The sequence below is a fragment of the Bombus pascuorum genome, chromosome 2 (genome assembly GCF_905332965.1).
Source record: "Bombus pascuorum chromosome 2, iyBomPasc1.1, whole genome shotgun sequence".
NCBI lineage: Eukaryota > Metazoa > Arthropoda > Insecta > Hymenoptera > Apidae > Bombus > Bombus pascuorum.
The window spans coordinates 12,497,354-12,514,947 of record NC_083489.1 but is presented as its reverse complement, the minus strand read 5'-3'; the positions used below and the strand labels follow the sequence as shown (position 1 = coordinate 12,514,947).

The following is a 17,594-nucleotide window of genomic DNA, read 5'->3' as shown; positions in this document are numbered from 1 at the left end:
GTGGAGGGTGGTTCGCTGGACGACGCGGATAAACTTCGAAACGACTCGTCCTTAGCGGTCATAAATTCTTTGCTGGCGGCCGGTTATCGGAAATAAACGAATTCGTCCGTGCGAGATCCCTTAATCCGTCTTCGCTGGTTTCGTCGAATGTGAAAAACGATGGAAGGCGCGGACGAGACAAGGAAAAGGCCGGAAACCGTCGAAAACGTTGAAAGCCACCTCCGCGAAAAGGGTGGAGACGTCTGCGAACGGAAACGGACGATTAACGAGAGTTTCCGCGAACCGATCGATCATTTAACCCAACTCTCGCGTTCCTATCTCCACGGCTATTCAGCATCCAGCCGGGAAGTCGTGCGTTCGAGTCGATACCAGGGTATTTCTAACTTTGCTGACCTATGAATGTGGCAAATTTTTTCACTCAAATGCGGTAAATGTTTCATAATTTTTGTTTCGTAGGAATTTTTGTTAACGAGAAAAGATACGACGTGAAACATTTAGAAATCACTTTGTAAGAAATACGTTTTAGGAAGCCTTTATTTCGTAAATACAATATATTACGTTGACACTATTTGCAAACATCCAGTTAATCTTCGTTCGGTGCATTGTCGTCTTGTGAAAGAATAGCCTTGCTACAAAATGCAAGGACCTCGTCGCTTCGTTGCAGTTGATGTTGATGCGATGGATTCTCTCGTCGTCCTTTGCCTATTATCCTATGCTTTCTTATACGAAATACGTAGCGTGTTCCTATCAGATATCTCTCGAAGAACGTAAATACACGAGCACAGTCAGACGTTGATTCTGAGACGTATTTCCTATCGAATCCAGATTTTTCAGTTAAACAGATTTCCAACAGTTCTATGTTGCAATTTCTGGATCCTTATAATTTATATTATATAACAAGTTTGCTTAAAGTTGCTGTATCAGATATTAAGTAAGCTGCAGATGCAGCGATAACGACAAATGGTCGAGGTTAACGAAGAAATGTTGATACAAACGAAGCGACTGAAGCACGTCTACCGTGTTGCCGTCTTGGGTCTCGTATCAAGAGCCATTGAATAATTCCGGTCACGTTGGTTTATAGGTGACACTTGATTCTCGGTATTTATGCACTGGCACATGCATCGATTGTTGATTTTGTCGATACATGCATCGCGGGTTTGGTTTTGTAAATTGAAACCGATCGATTGATCACATTGCCCTCGAAGCTTTGCAGCGTAGATTATTACATTCGAATTTATCGATTTGCCATGTAGAGTATCTTAAATTACAGGCAATTTATGTTCACACTTTTGTAAACGAAACACCAAATGGAATAGCTTACTACTAAGCGAACTCACTCCATTACACCTCGTTGTACGATACGTAACTCGACCAATAGCTATCGCAATAGATTAGTCTTGTTTGCCGAACCTCTTAGTCCGCCGATCCAATTTAGCCAACACCATAACCGCAAGTCCAATTAGAGAAACGAATTACCAAACGTTGCCGAGTTAATCGGTCTAATCTAATCCAATATTTATCGTGCGATCATACGATAGAACTATCATCTTTTTCCATGCGTAATTGTACTTTCTTTCGAATGAATGTATTTTTTAAATATTATTGTCCTAAATTCAAGCACTAAAAAATAAAAAAATCGCTAATCTCGTACTATTCCTTAACTGGCGTTATCCTCGTTCTGTGACTTTACGATATCTAAATTCTGACTTGTTCATCATAATTTATAGAATTTAATCAATTCTATCGTCTTCGTTCTGAACCTTTTCCAAATGCTTGAACTCCTGATATTTTGCACCAAACAAATTTACACGTTACACGCCATACATACACCGCTGAATCTCATTGGAATTTCTCACCTCATCAGAGAGTTAACCCCCGCCCAGTACACGTCGATTTTCATCAGCTTGATGAAAATGCAAATGAATGCGCCCGTAAAACGCTTCTTACTACTTAGATTACTCCCTCTCGCGTTTTTCCACGTCCATTGAATCGGTCGTTGATCATTAATAAGCCTGGAACAAGCATCCGCGACGATTCTCGTCCGAGATTACCAGATTAATTAACGACGATCGACTACTCGCACGAGCGAGTATACAAAGATTGCCTATGTTCAAGCAAGGGGAGAGAGTTTCCGCGGTCTTAAACGCGTCGGAGGAAGGTTGGCAATCGGTCGAACGACCGATCGAACTTTGTTCGAGCGTGAAACAAAGGTGTCGTCGAACGATCTCCGATCGGAGCTCGGTCGAGGACCGCATCGCATTCAGATCGAACCGCAATTTCACCGTGTAATTGGAACGGGACCAGGGACAATGGGGGCGTGCAGACGGTTTTGCGCGACGTTTCCGGCCCCTTTGGCCCCCTTTCAACCCTCTTAAGCCACCAGCCTGATTGCTAATTAGATCCATCGGCACGCGCGCTATCCTCCCGACAGGCTTCTCGTGTTCGTTCGAGCTGCTCGCTTCGAAACTCGAGCCGAAAGACGCTTTTGCCACGCCGACACGGAGGAATTTCAAGGGCGAGATTGTCTGACGAACTTAGGATCACGAACCATCCCCTTTTTTTAGTCTTATGCACGAGACGGATGGTTTTAGGATAATTAGATGATTCAGATTTTGCTTCGGTAGCTCGCTGTTGATACACTTACCAGTTCTGAAATTGAATCGCAAAATTCGCAGGTTTGGTCATTTAGAAAGAAAATACATTTTACTTGCTCATGCGATATATGGCGGAAGAAACAAAGGTGTAAACCATACAAATCAGCTGACAAATTGACAAAGTTTTTTTAAAAAAAAAACAAAGGTATAACTCTTAGGAAATAATATCATACAAAATTTTTGTAAAAAGTCCGGCAAAAGATCTCTGAAATCCGTACAATCGTTCGTATAAAATCCTCTTCTTGGTCAAGTCCTTTCATACGAAATTTTGAAGCATTAGAATAGCTCGTAAAAAGTCTTATTGCAAATGAAGGTACACGAAGTAGGGGTAAAGTACTATGCTAGAAACAAACCGTCCTCTGTAATTGACCACATAAAGTCACGCTTCGTGATGTTGATCGTAAATTAACACAATACTAGCGTATTCAGGATCGAGGCTATTAAGACGATCATAGGGAGAGTCTCTTTGGATCTGATGCGCGATCGAATGAAATCGAGTGCATCGGCCGGAGAAGCTCGCGATCGCGGTATTCCCTTCGACCCTCCAAGTGCAATTAATTATCGTTCAATTGAACCGAGAATATTTCACGAAGGGAGGAGCGACATTAGAGGCGTGGGGGATCTCTTCGCGGATCATTAAGCGGACGAAATGGAGCGTCCCGTCGCTTGCCGAAGATACGACTAATTATTTCGTGTATACTACGGTTGTTATTTCATCGATTCATTAACGGTCGACTCGTGGACCAAGCGGCGTTAACGGCGAATATGAACCACGATTTCAAGATGGACGATAAACCGGATTCTTTCTTGGTTGGGCGATTCATTTTCCTTCGAGTTTCCTCGAGTATACTTCATGGTTTCTCGATTCGAATAGCGACTGCTTCTTTCAACCAACTCATCCCCTTTCAACGGGATGGTTACCAACGAACGCTAGAGACTTCCACCCTGCAGTCTTGTGGATTCGCCAATTTCACGGTGAATTCGTGTTTTTCAGGGCAACGCCCCAATTATTCCGAGCTTTCGGCGCGCGTCTTCGTCGATAACTACCGTGGCGGACAAAAGAAAGTTTATGAAATAAGAAGTATAAAGTAACATCATAATTTTACAAATTTAATTAGAGCAAGCAATAAATCTCTGGTGGGTCGACAAAGAAGACGTAGGGGAAATTTTGGTCGAGCTAGGATAAATACATACTGTCCCTTGCTCATCGTTCTAATAGTACGAGTCAATAGTTCGCTTCTTTCTTAATCTTTTCACATTCTAATAGTGTATGTCAATAATAATAATAATAATTTTGATAAAAATAGTATGATTTAAAAGAAAGGGAGGGAATGCTTCTAAATCGATATATTTTGTAAGTTTGAAATCTAACGCTCAATCTTGCACTGTATGTATTAAATATTATAAACGTTTCTCTGCTACTGAATATTAATAATTCCGACTTGTATAAACTTTTGCCCGCCCATTCGAGAAATATATTAGGTTGTCCGAAAAATTTCTTTCGTTTCAGAATATATGCACAACAATTTCTGTTTTATATTACTTTATTGAATTAGGTATGATTTTGTTCTATTTCTGTTATTATGTTCGTACATAATTCAATAAACAAATATAAAACAAAAAACATTGTGCGTCTATTATTTCCTTATAAGACGAAAGAAACTTTTCGGACAACCTAATAATACGATCTACATCGTAGAAGTAGTTCTACCGAATAGACGACCGTTACCAATAAGGTGACAAATTTTTGGTATAAAATTTTTACTAAAATACATATCGATCTTAAACTTACTTTTATCCTCCGCTGTCTATTCAACGAGGGAAGCTGGCAGAAAGCTACGCGATCAGCTTTTTGCTCTCGCAGCGTGGCCACAAGGGGGTTAATGCCACCCGTGGTTTTATGTGATATTCCATTAAGAGGGTGCCCCGGCATCGTTCTATTAAGTCGTCTCCTGGCGAGCCGATAGGCTCGGACGGGAAATATCGGCGGTTACGTCGCCGCGACGCGACGCGACGTTTATTCCGCTCGGCCTGGAGCCGACATTGCGACTGGCAGCCGCGTCGATTCCACTTTAAATACGCGCCACATTCGCCTGTCCTCTGTCGTCCGTGTGTCACTAGTTTGATCGACTTGTTCGATGGTTTTGATGAACGATGCATCGATCTCGATCGACGTCGAAATTTTGCCGGCTTTTCAACGATCTTCAGATAATGAGAGATTAATTGAAATAGAGCGGCTATTAAGATAGTGTCGTGAGATACTTCATGATGAGAAAAGCCTTTTTTTCTATTTTTTCGGATTTGATTTTAGTCTTTGGGCGCTACATTTTTTTATTCTGTCGGATTCGTACGTGAGAATGTATTTTGTTCATGGTTATCGTGTCCATTGTGGACTTTTGATACCAGCACTCCAAATTAATTAGGATTTTATTATTTTGTAGAGAACTTTGTATTATTCTAATTTGAAATATGAGAGGAGTGCGAATATTGGTAGCAGCTTCTAGTTTATTATTCAAAGTTTAATGGTAGGCAATCAATAGATAAAACAGGTGTTTGCTTTATGAATATCAAAGAAGCAACGCTGCTGTCGTTACAAGCAACTTCTGTTTTTAAGACAATCGCCCAACTTGGCTATTTCTGATCATTTACTTTCATCATTACGATACTTTGTAAATGGAAAATGTTTGAAAACTGAAGACAATGGGCAAGAGATAATTGAAAAGTACGAAGAAACAAATCAATGAAGATGAAAACGTAGTACTATATAATGGCGAGAAGTGTATTGATAGTGAATAAAAGATATAAATACAGAACTTTTCGATAGCTTCAACAATTCAGTTCTTTCAATTCTTTCAGGTACCGCAACAAAGTTGTTGTATCTCGTTGTATAGGAAATAATTTAGATTTCTGTTCTTGACATACATGTGGTTTACTCCGAGTTTTTAAAAGAAAAGTTTCATCTTAACATTGCCACGAATTTCACTCTGCCAAGAATTCTCATAAGTTAACTTGCTCGTTCGTTATCAAAGGACCTCGTACTTTTCACTTTAGCTCTTCAGGATACAGTTTCTTTTCATTCTCCATTTTCATAGCTACAAGGACAATTGAGAATTCTTTTTCGAGGGAAACATCGCCTTATTGTCGTTACATTTTATGATCTCGTTATGTTATATATACAGGGTGCGCCGTTAGAATTCGGACAGAATTCAATTTGTAGTTCCCACCATATTAGAATTCAGATGTTTGTGCTGATTGACTCTGAAGTTAGTTAAATATGTCAATAAGTCTTCTATAACCTCAAAATGACAGAACTCGTTAAGCAAAACCCGGAATACGATAGAAGAGCGGCGATTATAGAAAGTCTTCGCGCCGGGTGGATGCCAAAGTGAATCGGAGGAACGACCGTTGGCTGTCCCACAATCTCGAAGATGTTCCTGTTGTGGGCAAAACCAAATTTCCAGCAAGTGTTCACGTTTTGAGCGTTGTCTCAAGTGAGGGCGACGTCATGCCTCCGCACTTCTTCCAAAAAGGCGAAAGAATCACAAAGGAGGTTTATTTGGAGGTCCTGAAGACAGTAATAAAGCCGTGGATGGAAATTACGGCTTCTGGAAGGCCGTATTTATTTCAACAAGATGGCGCACCTGCTCACACAAGTCATCTTGTTCAAAATTGGCTCTCTGACAATGTGGACATGTTTTGGTCGAAAGATTTCTGGCCTCCTAACAGTCCCGACCTAAACCCATTGGACTATTACGTGTGGGGCGTTATCGAGAGACAAACTAATAAATGCAGGCACCCCAACGTCAACTCCCTACGAGCTGCTATCGAGTCAGAATTCGCGACAATTAAACGCGACCAGTTGAAGTCAGCGTGCTCGCGCTTTAGAGCAAGAATAGAGCAGGTCATAGAGGCAGAGGGTGGTTACATAGAATAAAAGTTCTCAGCAAGGACCCTTTAAATGAGATATAACAACATTTTCATGTGTTTTTGTGTATTGACTTAAATAAACAACTTTCTGCACAAAACTTCTTTTGTCCGGATTCTAACGGCGCACCCTGTAATTATTCACGAGTTTCTAACTGCAAAGAAAGATGAAGTGTGATCTTTGCATTGTACTCAAAATAATAGATTCTTTGACTATTGATTTTCAGATATAAAAGAGCGTACTTGAAAAATAAAAAGAATACCAGAAAAAAGGAACTGGTATCTTTTCTTGTATTTCGAAGCATGGAATTTTCAGTATTAAGCAAACGTACATTGCGTTTAGACCAAAATTCTGGTCGCTGAATTTTCTTCCAATTTTCAACGTGGTTCCCAACGATCGACCGAATGGACGACCAAACAGATTATGCGCGGTTGTCCAGGGATTCAATTTAGCCCGGTCCGCGATTAGCGAGTGAATGGAAGTGCTTGTTTGCGTGTATAACGCGTGGTCGAAACTCTCGCTAAAGTGGCGGGAAACGCCGGGACCGAAACACGTTGCAGCCACATCGTGAAATCGAAAGTGCGCTAGAGAGAGGATAGCGTATGTACGTCCACGCGAGTCCATATTTCATACGCGATACAAGTTTACAACCGCTTCATCGTATTCCCATCCTTGACAGAATCCATCCCCATATACACCGTGTTTTAGAAAATTAGTATTCAATTTGAGAAGTATTTGGTTCTTGTTGAAACAAATGAAAAAGCGAATAAATATGAATAAACATTCAAATAGAAGGTTAATATACATAAATGCAAATATTAGCAGACCGCGGATACTGAGGCGTTTATAGCAAATTTAAAACAGAAAAAGTGAGCAGAATGTTTATAATACAGAAGGATGTATGAAATATGCAAAATGTGACACGTTACTATATTTAGCTAATAAAACAATATATAGATACAAACGTACTTTTGTGCTGTTATAAGTCCACAGTCGAGAACATCTTTTAACTCAAAAGATAATGATTTAATTTAGATTTACATTTGTTAAGAATTGCTTATTTCGATCAGCTCTACATGTTCCTGAAGTTTGCCACCAAGTTTCTGAAACACCCCGTATAGGATTCCGTGCAAATTCTCCTAAAATCGGATCGCGTTTTATATCGCTGTTCGTAATCGTTCGGTTCGTTCGTGACCTCGTTTATTTTTTCTGCGCGACTATCTCGGGCAATATTCTCGCGGATTAAAATCGTTCCAATCTCAATTAAAACAGATAGCGTCGTGAAAATAAAAGTGAATGGGAGAAAATGTGGAGAAGGAAGAAAAAAACCATGGATACGAGCTTGGTACGGTTAATTTGAAACACGGAAAGATGGGAAGATCCATCGTACTGTCAGGCTTCGATATTATTAAGTTAGGATGTGCGAGTAACGATGGTTACGTTTTACGTTGGTATCGTTAAATTAAGATTTAGAGCGAGCATGGGAGAAGATTAGCTGAGGAATTGGAACAGTGTAACATTGAAACAATTAGACCAATTGTAGGAAATAAAAGAGCGATTCGACAAAGAAGAAGATCACTACGATATCGTACAACTTGCGAAATATAGGAATGTTTTAAATCCATTGGAGAAGCTCCTTGCGCAAGATAGATTCGTGTACTGTGGCAATTAAATCCGTAGATGCTAGACGTAGTCTACGATAGCAACAACATAACAGGTATTCTGTATACTGAGCGGATCCAAAAATACATCCTCCATTATGACCTTAGTCATCAATTTAGATAATTACAATAAAAATTAAACCAGAATTAAAAATAAAAAAATTATTCCTAGATGTAGTCTACGATAGCAATAACATAGCAGGTATTCTGTATACTGAGCGGATCCAAAAATACGTCCTACATTATGACCTTAGTCATCAATTTAGATAATTACAATAAAAATTAAACCATAATTAAAAATTAAAAAAATATTCCTAGATGTAGTCTGTGATAGCAACAACATAACAGGTATTCTGTATACTGAGGAGATCCAGAAATACGTCCTCCATTATGACCTTAGCCATCAGTTCTGATATTTGCAATGAAAATTAAACCAGAATTAAAAATAAAAAAATTAATCCTAGACGTAGTCTACTATAGCAACAACATAGCAGGTATTCTGTATACTGAGGGGATCCAAAAATACGTCCTACATTATGACCTTAGCCATCAGTTCAGACATTTACAATAAAAATTAAACCAGAATATTCTACTTACTAGAAAATTCTATATTTATAAATATATCTTACATATATTCAACGTAATATTGGAAGTACATATTTTGGAAAAATAAGATATAGTTTGTTAAAAACAATTCCAAATAAGAACTAGAAGGATTTCATAGTTGCATCGCTATAAAATTCGCTTTTTATTCAAACAAGGGTAAAAAAAGCACTGAATAACGAGGGAAGCTCTCTTTCTTGGTTACTCGATACTACTAAGTATCGATAAATATTTTCAACACGAATGCAACCATTTACGTCCGTGGTTCACTACATACAATTCCTGCTATGTATCCGTAACGAAATCCTCATCGAATTGCAGCGCTTAACGGATTGGCGAAACATATGAAAATCCAATCAAACAACGCGTGATACGTCTATGCGTTCGTACGTGTATAGTGTATAGCCAGAGGCGGCGTGAAACGTTGAAACGAATCGTTCTCCAGCGATATTGTTCCAGTTTCATTGATCGGCGGCGGGTTCGTTAAGGGATAGCAGGACGCGTGTTTCAAGTGCCTCGAAAAGTTGAGATCACGGTGGTCCCCGCCGGTTTCTATTAATAGATGCACGTGTGCACGCATGACGGGGCGCACCCCGATAAATCAGCGACACGATAAAAGACTGGTTGGAGAACCCGCGAGGCCCACGCACACGCAGATACGACCGGCAAAATCTCCTGTCGATCTATATAAATCGCCAGGAAATGCTTGCCAATAGGCAACAAAAGATTTATCTTTCAATTTTTTAGATAGATTTTTTGACCAATTTTTTGACGGTTTGCATGGTGTGTTGATTTTTAGGTCTGTTCAAACTTGTAGCGTTTGAGTGGCGGTCGTGATTGGATCGGTCGTTTTCATTTTTGATCATTTTATCGTTTGATTCGTCTTGCACGATTGAACTCTAATATTACTAGCACAGTTACAAAATGAAATTTAACGTAAAAAAGTCGTAGATTTTTAAATTAATAATCGCGGCTCGAGTGGTCCGTAGAAAAATTAAGGTCAAAATAGATCAACATATTCTATCCTTATAATCGTATTACAGGACCTGGGCCTATTACGCTATGAGCAATCAGACCTGCATTCATTCCGCGTACCAACTTTCTACCTCTGTATAATGCTTGAAATACTGAGAATTTTAGGCCTTCACGTCCTAAATTGCACACATATATAGTTCTTAGAATTCGAGGTTTCAAATAAAAGAAGCTATCTGGTATGTTGGCAAGAGATCAAGACGTGACTTCTATTGAAATCTCCGGTCGTAGCTTGTAATTGTAATTTCAAACGCGATCAAATAATGTTTAATATTTAAAGGTTTACAAAATAGTGTACATTGGTCAAGATTGTTCAAATGAATAAAAATTATAAAAAATTCTATAATGTTGTAAAAGTTCTAAAGGTGTTCTCTAACGATCCATGTAAAAGAATGTCTTCAACCAACAACAAGAGAAAAGAATTAAGTTAATTCAGTAATTAAGTATCAAAATAATAAGAACCTCTAGGCTCAGTTCCTGAAAACCTTTGTAATTCTTGCAACACCGTAAAGAGAAACAATTCTCAGGAAAATCCTAATCTGGCTTTGTAACGACGCGACGAAGCGTCGCCGTTCTCAAACCGCACGACACCGAAATAGCGTTCAGCCAGCGCATTACACGTTCCGCAAAATAAACATATACTGAACCGCCGTTTTCATATAACGATTTCCACATCGTGACTACTATCCTCGTATATGTCTCTATCTTTCTGAATTCGTCAGGATACGGTCGCTTTCCAAAGTGGCGTTATAGGTGACGCGAGAAGGAATTCCCTAAAGCTCGTCGAGTGGAGGAAAATCGAATTTCGATCTGGTTGATAGCATTCATTTCGCGGATGCTGTGCGACCGGTAGATGAGAAAGAGACGAGCGAGCCACTCACCGAAATGGATGCTCCGACTCAGCCGTGAAATCCTCTCCGAGAACGCGTTGTTTTGTGTACGCCTCCACGAGACGTACACACTTTGCTCACGTTTGTTTGGTCGAATCGAAAATCAACTTCGTCCATGGACTCGCGCAAGTTCGATGCAATTGTAGATTTTATCGTTTTCTCAACGAAGTTTCACACTTTTGTTAGTTTGAAGAATCGGGCAAATTCGTACATTGTCACGTTTTTAATATCGATCGTTTACCGTGGAAAAGTTTCAGTGAATTTATTAGCAAGTGATAAATCTCAAAATTTATTTTTTACTTTTTTTTTAATGACAGAGAAAACGCACTCGATTCTGTTCGATGGGATCGTACATCGGTGTTTTAAAGTTTCGCGGTCTTTGAGGATCGAAACCGAACCGATACAAAAGTTGCGCAGAAGCAGACGCTGCAAACGCATCGTCGACACTGGCACGAAGCGGGTCTCTTAGGTTGGAGAACCGGACGCGGGCCATGGTTGCATCCCCGCCACGATTTTGCTGCGAGAAACGGGCCTTAAGGCTTGCTCACAATCGCGACAATCGCGAATATATCCGCTTCTCCTAGTATGAAACACATCTAAGGACAGTTGCTAACGATCGACGACGATTTTCCACGCTTCATTTTCAAGAATGGATTCTCAAATCGAAAATTCGAGCGCGAATCAAGTAGGCGTCACACGCCGTGCACGTCGAACGTCCCTGGAATTTTTCATTTTGACATCCCCCATTCTTTTTTTTCTCTTCCTGGAGTACGCGAAGGAGGAAGAATATTTTCCCAGGGGACACATTAATTTACATGCAACCCGCGAGTCCCGTTCTTCACCTGGCTATTCGAATGGAGTAACCATATCTTTCTTATACCGTGTTACCAAAAGATTTCGCGGACAAAGAGCGAATATTCCTCGGTTGTTTTACCGACGAGTTTGAATTCCACGCGAAATTCTCCGTGTGTTATATGTATCGAGCGAAGGCCAGCTCGTTTTCTGGGACAAATTAAATTACGTTTGATAGCATCGCCTACGGTCCGGTTTCCACGAGATTTACGAAGATGAGAGACGTCGACTCGCTCGAGTGAGTTACGAGCAACGCTACGAATTGCCCAATGGTGCGACGCGATAACGAAACTGCATAATGCGACGCGCGAGATACATATCAATTTTCCATCGGCTACTTTCCCCAGCTGGTTGCAAGGGGAAACTGCAGCCCTCCATGTGGACAGCGTATACATCTCCAGTGGTTTACCAACCTTCGTTCTGTTCAAATTCGATGAACATTCCTCTTCGACGATCAAGGAGAAGTTAAACGACGCGATACGATGTAAGCTTGCATCTCATTGATCGGCTGGAAAGATCCAAGAACGATTTACAACTTCTTATTGAGCATTTGAGATTCGATTTCCTGATATGGATGATTGATATGGGATTGGAGGAAAATAGTAAAAATTCTGAGTTAGCAACGATTAATGGCATGAAGCTATCGTGCGAAAAATTCGGAAAATTCATTGTTGGGTGATCTTTGGAACATATAGCACTTTTGGTATATATACGCTTTTTTAATGCAAGATTTAATACAAATAAATTATGCAACGTCATTGTAATTTTAAAGAGACGATGTTGTATGATTCGTAATTTTCTATTTTTATGCAGTGCCTGAACAGTGCATCGTTAAAAATGTAAACCAGCCAAATTACACAACATCGTTGTACGCGAAACAAGAGCAGTTGGATCAAGGAACTTCGAAGAGTAACTGAACTTATAATTAATTAGATCATGTATAATTAAATTAAAGGGAATATGTAACTCGATTAAAGCTTAATACGTTAGTGATTAATCCGTTGTTCTTAGTCAAATATAAAATACAGCGTGGAGTATAAATATTGAGTGAACATGTATTAGACTACATGATGTATAACATCTACGAAAGTGGAAAATTTGCCATCATCCAATATCGTAACAGTTACAAATTCCAATATCACATTAATAATGTAATAAATCATGCGTTAATATCTAAATCTCCGACCTACGAGCATCGTCTCTCCTTTATCAGAGCGATCAAACAATTTTCAAACTCCAGAGTATACTACTTCGAATTTACCAATACAGTATAATGAAGGAGTCTTTTAAAATTCCGCACGACAACGAGAGTTATACGAGTTTAGTTTTTTCTACCATCTCTGTCGAGTTAATGAATTATAAGCAGAGTTAGTGAAAAAGGCTGGGGGAAAAATAATAATGGAGATCTCGAATTGGAGTCACGCGAGGTGACATTGCGGGATGAGAAGCGAGCATTTAGGTGGACGACCTCGGTCCACCCGGGCGTCGACCCGCAAGACAGAGACACGTGAGACGATACAAAGAGTTTCAGACGTGGCCGTGCAAGAGGACGAACGCCTGGTCAGTGTATGAAATTGACACCGTGTATTACAGAGAAAGCTGACTCTCCGGGCGCTTTCTTAAGCTCCTGAGACACGGAGCCCGACGCGTTACCGGATTTCAGGCCTCGCGAGGATGAAATTCATCCGCGCCGGAAACGCGAGGAAACGGGGTAATCTTCGCGCGTGGTGTAGCATTCGTCGAGAGTTTTATGCTGAAACCATGACCAATTTATTGTGCGCCGTTTGTATCGTGCAAATTGCATGGTGGATGTGAAAAAATGTTATACCTATATCTCATCTGACAGAAAGATAAGAAGAAGTACATAAAGAGAAAGGAGAAAGAATATTCTGAAAACTAAGTAAATTAATAATACGTTGATTATACGGGTACTGTGTGAATAATGTTTTGTTTAAAGAATATATATTCCGTGATTTAATTTTTATTCATTTTATTTGCAATTTTTATACTGTGCTTTTTGAACGTGATAATTGTTCTGAACGGTGCTACAGGTTATTAAAAGACAAATGTTTGAAGATTTAAAGGCTGGGAGGAGTAGAAACGCTTAATAAACATGAAATTTAAAATTAATTTCCTCCGAACAAAGTTACTTTTTGTGTCCTCTTTCACATGGGATGTTTCATCTGTCTTTCTCCTACCCAAATACAATATTCATACGTGTAAATTATGAGGAGCGTATATTTATATTAATACATTCTTGTTTTTTATTTTTTCGTTGTTTGATATAATACGTACATTTTAATTTTCCACTCATTATAATTGAACTACATTATTTTTCATGAACGAGTAAATTATGCTCACCTTTTCTCTCTCAAATATCCCTAAAAATGAGAATGGAAAATTATTTTCGGAACTAAAAGCATTGACCTTTTAGAATCTTCGGTTAATTCGATCTTTTATATTCTTCGCTTTAAGTACTGTATATTTTTAAAGCTTAAGAATATAAAGGAAGCAAATAATCAACATTAAAACAAAAGGATAAAAGTTGCTTCTAAAGAAGACAGATATTGTGAAATATTTATTTCCTTCGGAAGATGAAATATTACTTCTTATTGTCAAAATGTTAACGTTACATCAGCATTGCTCGTAAACCCGACGGGTTGTATAATACCGTGTCACCTGTCACATTTGTCCGCGGCAATTAGACCAACTTGTACTTGTCTCTGTCAGTGGGCGTTAGAATTTTAATCGTGACCTGGTTTTCATAGTTCATCGGTCAGGAACGAAAAAACGGACAAGAATGCGACAGCTCAAAGAATGTAACCGCATTTGTCTACTGAATCGCCGATAATCCTCTTCCCATTCCCTTGAAATCCTCAGTAATTTATCAAATTGATCGAAGACATAACGACAGCTCGTGACAGATCTCGTTATATTATTAAAATTCTAACACGGTAGTTAATCAGCATTCTTTATTCACCTAACTGTCACATTTAAACTCTTGCAGCATAAATCATTCAAAAATTCTATTACTTTTATTTCTTTCAAATTCAGGGGACTCGGTAATAACTTGTAAAACGATTCAATGTCGCTATCAGTGTTGCAATCAATTATCCCTATTCTTGTTATCACCTGCTCTCGAAATTAATTATTAAAAAATTCTCTTTCATCTTATTCCGTAAACGTAACATCATCGAATGGTATAAAAACACACGTGTAACAAAATTTAACTTTTATACATATTAATGTTTAAATGAATTTCAAAATATAGAAGAAATTATTTATTACAGCTCTATGAATATTTCCATTTCTACGAGACACGTTCTACATGAATTTAGGTCGAATCTAGAACAATGGAAAAAAGTATTAGACAAATTCTTGAAACTTCCTTTCACAAACAAACTTCGATAATGTTAACTGATTGACAAACAAAATAACGAATGAGATCTTGCATTAAAGTAATATTCACCATGTATGAATCAAACTCCAATAACTTAATCATTTTTCTTCTCATAAGTATCATCGCAAAAACCTATCCAAAATTGTGATCGTCTATTCTAATCACTCCAACATGTCAACATATTCTGGAAACAATCTTTGCTAATGCTGGATAAATTGTTAGAAGCATTGCTCCACAATGCTGTTAACATCGGGAAGAAAGTTTGCTCGTCGAGAAGGTACCGGAAAGAATGGAAGAACAGGAGCAATCGCGGATGCAAATCAACGAGGGACGCGCGTCCCGATGCGATAGCTCGACGGCCAATACGAGACGAGTGGCCCTTATCGAGGATTAGCCTAGAGTCTAGAGGGCGGACGATCCGGACTGAATTTCGATGAATCCGGATAACCGACTGCGACGACTGGTCCGGCCGCTATTGAGAACTCTCCTTAATCTCGTCCCCGGGTCGGTTGTTCCAGTCGAGCCGCTGTCGACCTGTTGGCGAGTGGATATGCCCACTAGAGAAAGAGAAAAAGCGACGATATCGCGGGCCTAGAACATCCGCTGGAAGAGAAATTGCGAGGATAGAGAGTCCGTAGTGGACGAATGCTCGGTTGCCTTCTGCTTCAACGGAGGAACACTCGAAACGATGAAATATTAACGAAGTTGGAGAATTTTATTCACACTGAAATGTCTGGGTTTGTGGTTCTAATGAAAGAGTCGTAGGATGATGGAGGATCTGGTTTAATTGCCGGTAATTCGAACGTATATGTTCGTCTACAAGTATTGGGATATTAACATCTGAATAAGACGATCCGACGATTGATAAATCGTTGGAAATGTAATCCTGCTGCCGTTCTTGAATTTGTATATTTCGATGTTTGGTGTAAAATGAAAATGACGTATCATATAATTTCGGGAATAATTTTCTTATGTTTTGTTTCGACGCGAAATATTTTTTAACGTTAGAAAAACAGAATTAGATGGAAAATGACTGAGAGAAGCTGGTAAGGAGAGAAACGATCAGGAGTTACGATTTCTTGAAACGACTAAACAATTAGTTGATAAACAATTAAGGATCAAGTCGGAAAGTTTTCCTGAGTTCGTAGTTGGCGAGTTGCTTTAAATGGTTTCCATTATAAGGGCTGCAGGATATTCTCTGGTGTTTTCTTTAACCCCTTTGGTATGGAACTGGCCGCTAGCTGGACGGTACTCTCTATTATGAACGTGTATTTTTCGCGTAGATAGTGTTTGCTGGTCTTGCCATGATATTTTCCTTTACTTTCTTTTTATATTATCTCCAAGGATTTTAGATGAAATAAAATGTAAAAGATATGTTAAAATTAGAAGGAAGAATATGAAAAATTTCATTTTATTTTTCTGCGTTATATTTTCAAATTTCTTACGATTCCCTCGCTATAGATAAATTTATAGAAATAACTTCTTTGTTATTCGATAATGTTTAAAGAAATCGGAAAATTTCTGAAGTTTGGTTTCTGAAAAGCTTACGAGTAAGCTAAGTTGATCAGCTGATTTTTTTGTTTTTGTAAAGTTAAATACTAATTAGGAAAATTGAGAAATTCGCAGAAATTGAGGTTGATCCCTTTAGCCTCTGCGTACCTCGTACATCGTTTAGAAGCATACGAACACCGTTTCATGGCGAGCGGTTATAGTCACACCTAATATATGAATAGGGTTTCGCGGCGAGTAACCATACTCTCCATAGTAGCACAAGGGTTAATAGTTGATAATAAACGGTGGCTCGCTAGTAGAGCTAGAGTTTCACAAGGATTGTGGTCAAATCTGTTTCCGGGACACCTTTAGAAGACCAAAGGTCGTAGTAACCAGGACAACAGAATTCAAGAAACAATCCTTATTACGTCTCTAAATTGAAAGAGAATTAACGTATAAAAATCATGACATGAAATTTCAGACTGATTTTGTTTTAAATTCTAAAATTCTATTGAACTCGTGATAATTTCATATTATTGACTCATTGGGTACCTATATATGTGTAACTATATAAATCACATAATTTACTGAACTCGGATCTTGCCATCCTTCCGTGTTATTCAATAAATATAACTCAATAGGATCGTATTTGTACGTCAATTGTACGTTATAAAATGAACTTATGATCACGGCGCGTTTTGCAAATTGTACTTATTATTGACAGTTAAATCCGCGAGGTTTTCCTCGTATTAAATGTTTCTGAACAAAAGCGATGGAAATCTCGTTGCTGGAACAAATAATGTCGGTAATTCTGATAATCGCGATGAAACGAAGCCGAGCGAGTTCATTCACGAGACTACGGAATTCATCTGAAAAGAAAAACTCGTAATGAGAAAGAATAATACACTGCAACCGCTCGCATTTCGAACAATGCAGCATTTCATGTTCAACTTTGCTTCAGGAAGCAAGACGCTCGTGGAATAACAAGGACGTTCATCGACCACGTGGTTATTATTATCGACAATTATCCACATTTATCCAGACAGTTTTGCGTTTCGCGCACTGCCAGGCAATAATCGTTAAATT

At 38.9% G+C, this 17,594-nt stretch overlaps 2 protein-coding genes across 2 annotated transcripts in view; one reads left to right on the top strand and one right to left on the bottom strand.

The window, feature by feature from the left end:
• The window catches only part of LOC132916547 (uncharacterized), a 118,016-nt gene extending 106,998 nt beyond the window's left edge, over positions 1 to 11,018 (bottom strand). Inside the window, exon 1 of the mRNA XM_060976647.1 lies at positions 10,757 to 11,018. The gene's annotated coding sequence lies outside the window, so the exon portion shown is untranslated. The remainder of the gene's footprint in view (positions 1 to 10,756) is intronic.
• The window catches only part of LOC132916557 (E3 ubiquitin-protein ligase MYCBP2), a 263,362-nt gene that overhangs the window by 117,319 nt on the left and 128,449 nt on the right, over positions 1 to 17,594 (top strand). The window lies entirely within an intron of this gene.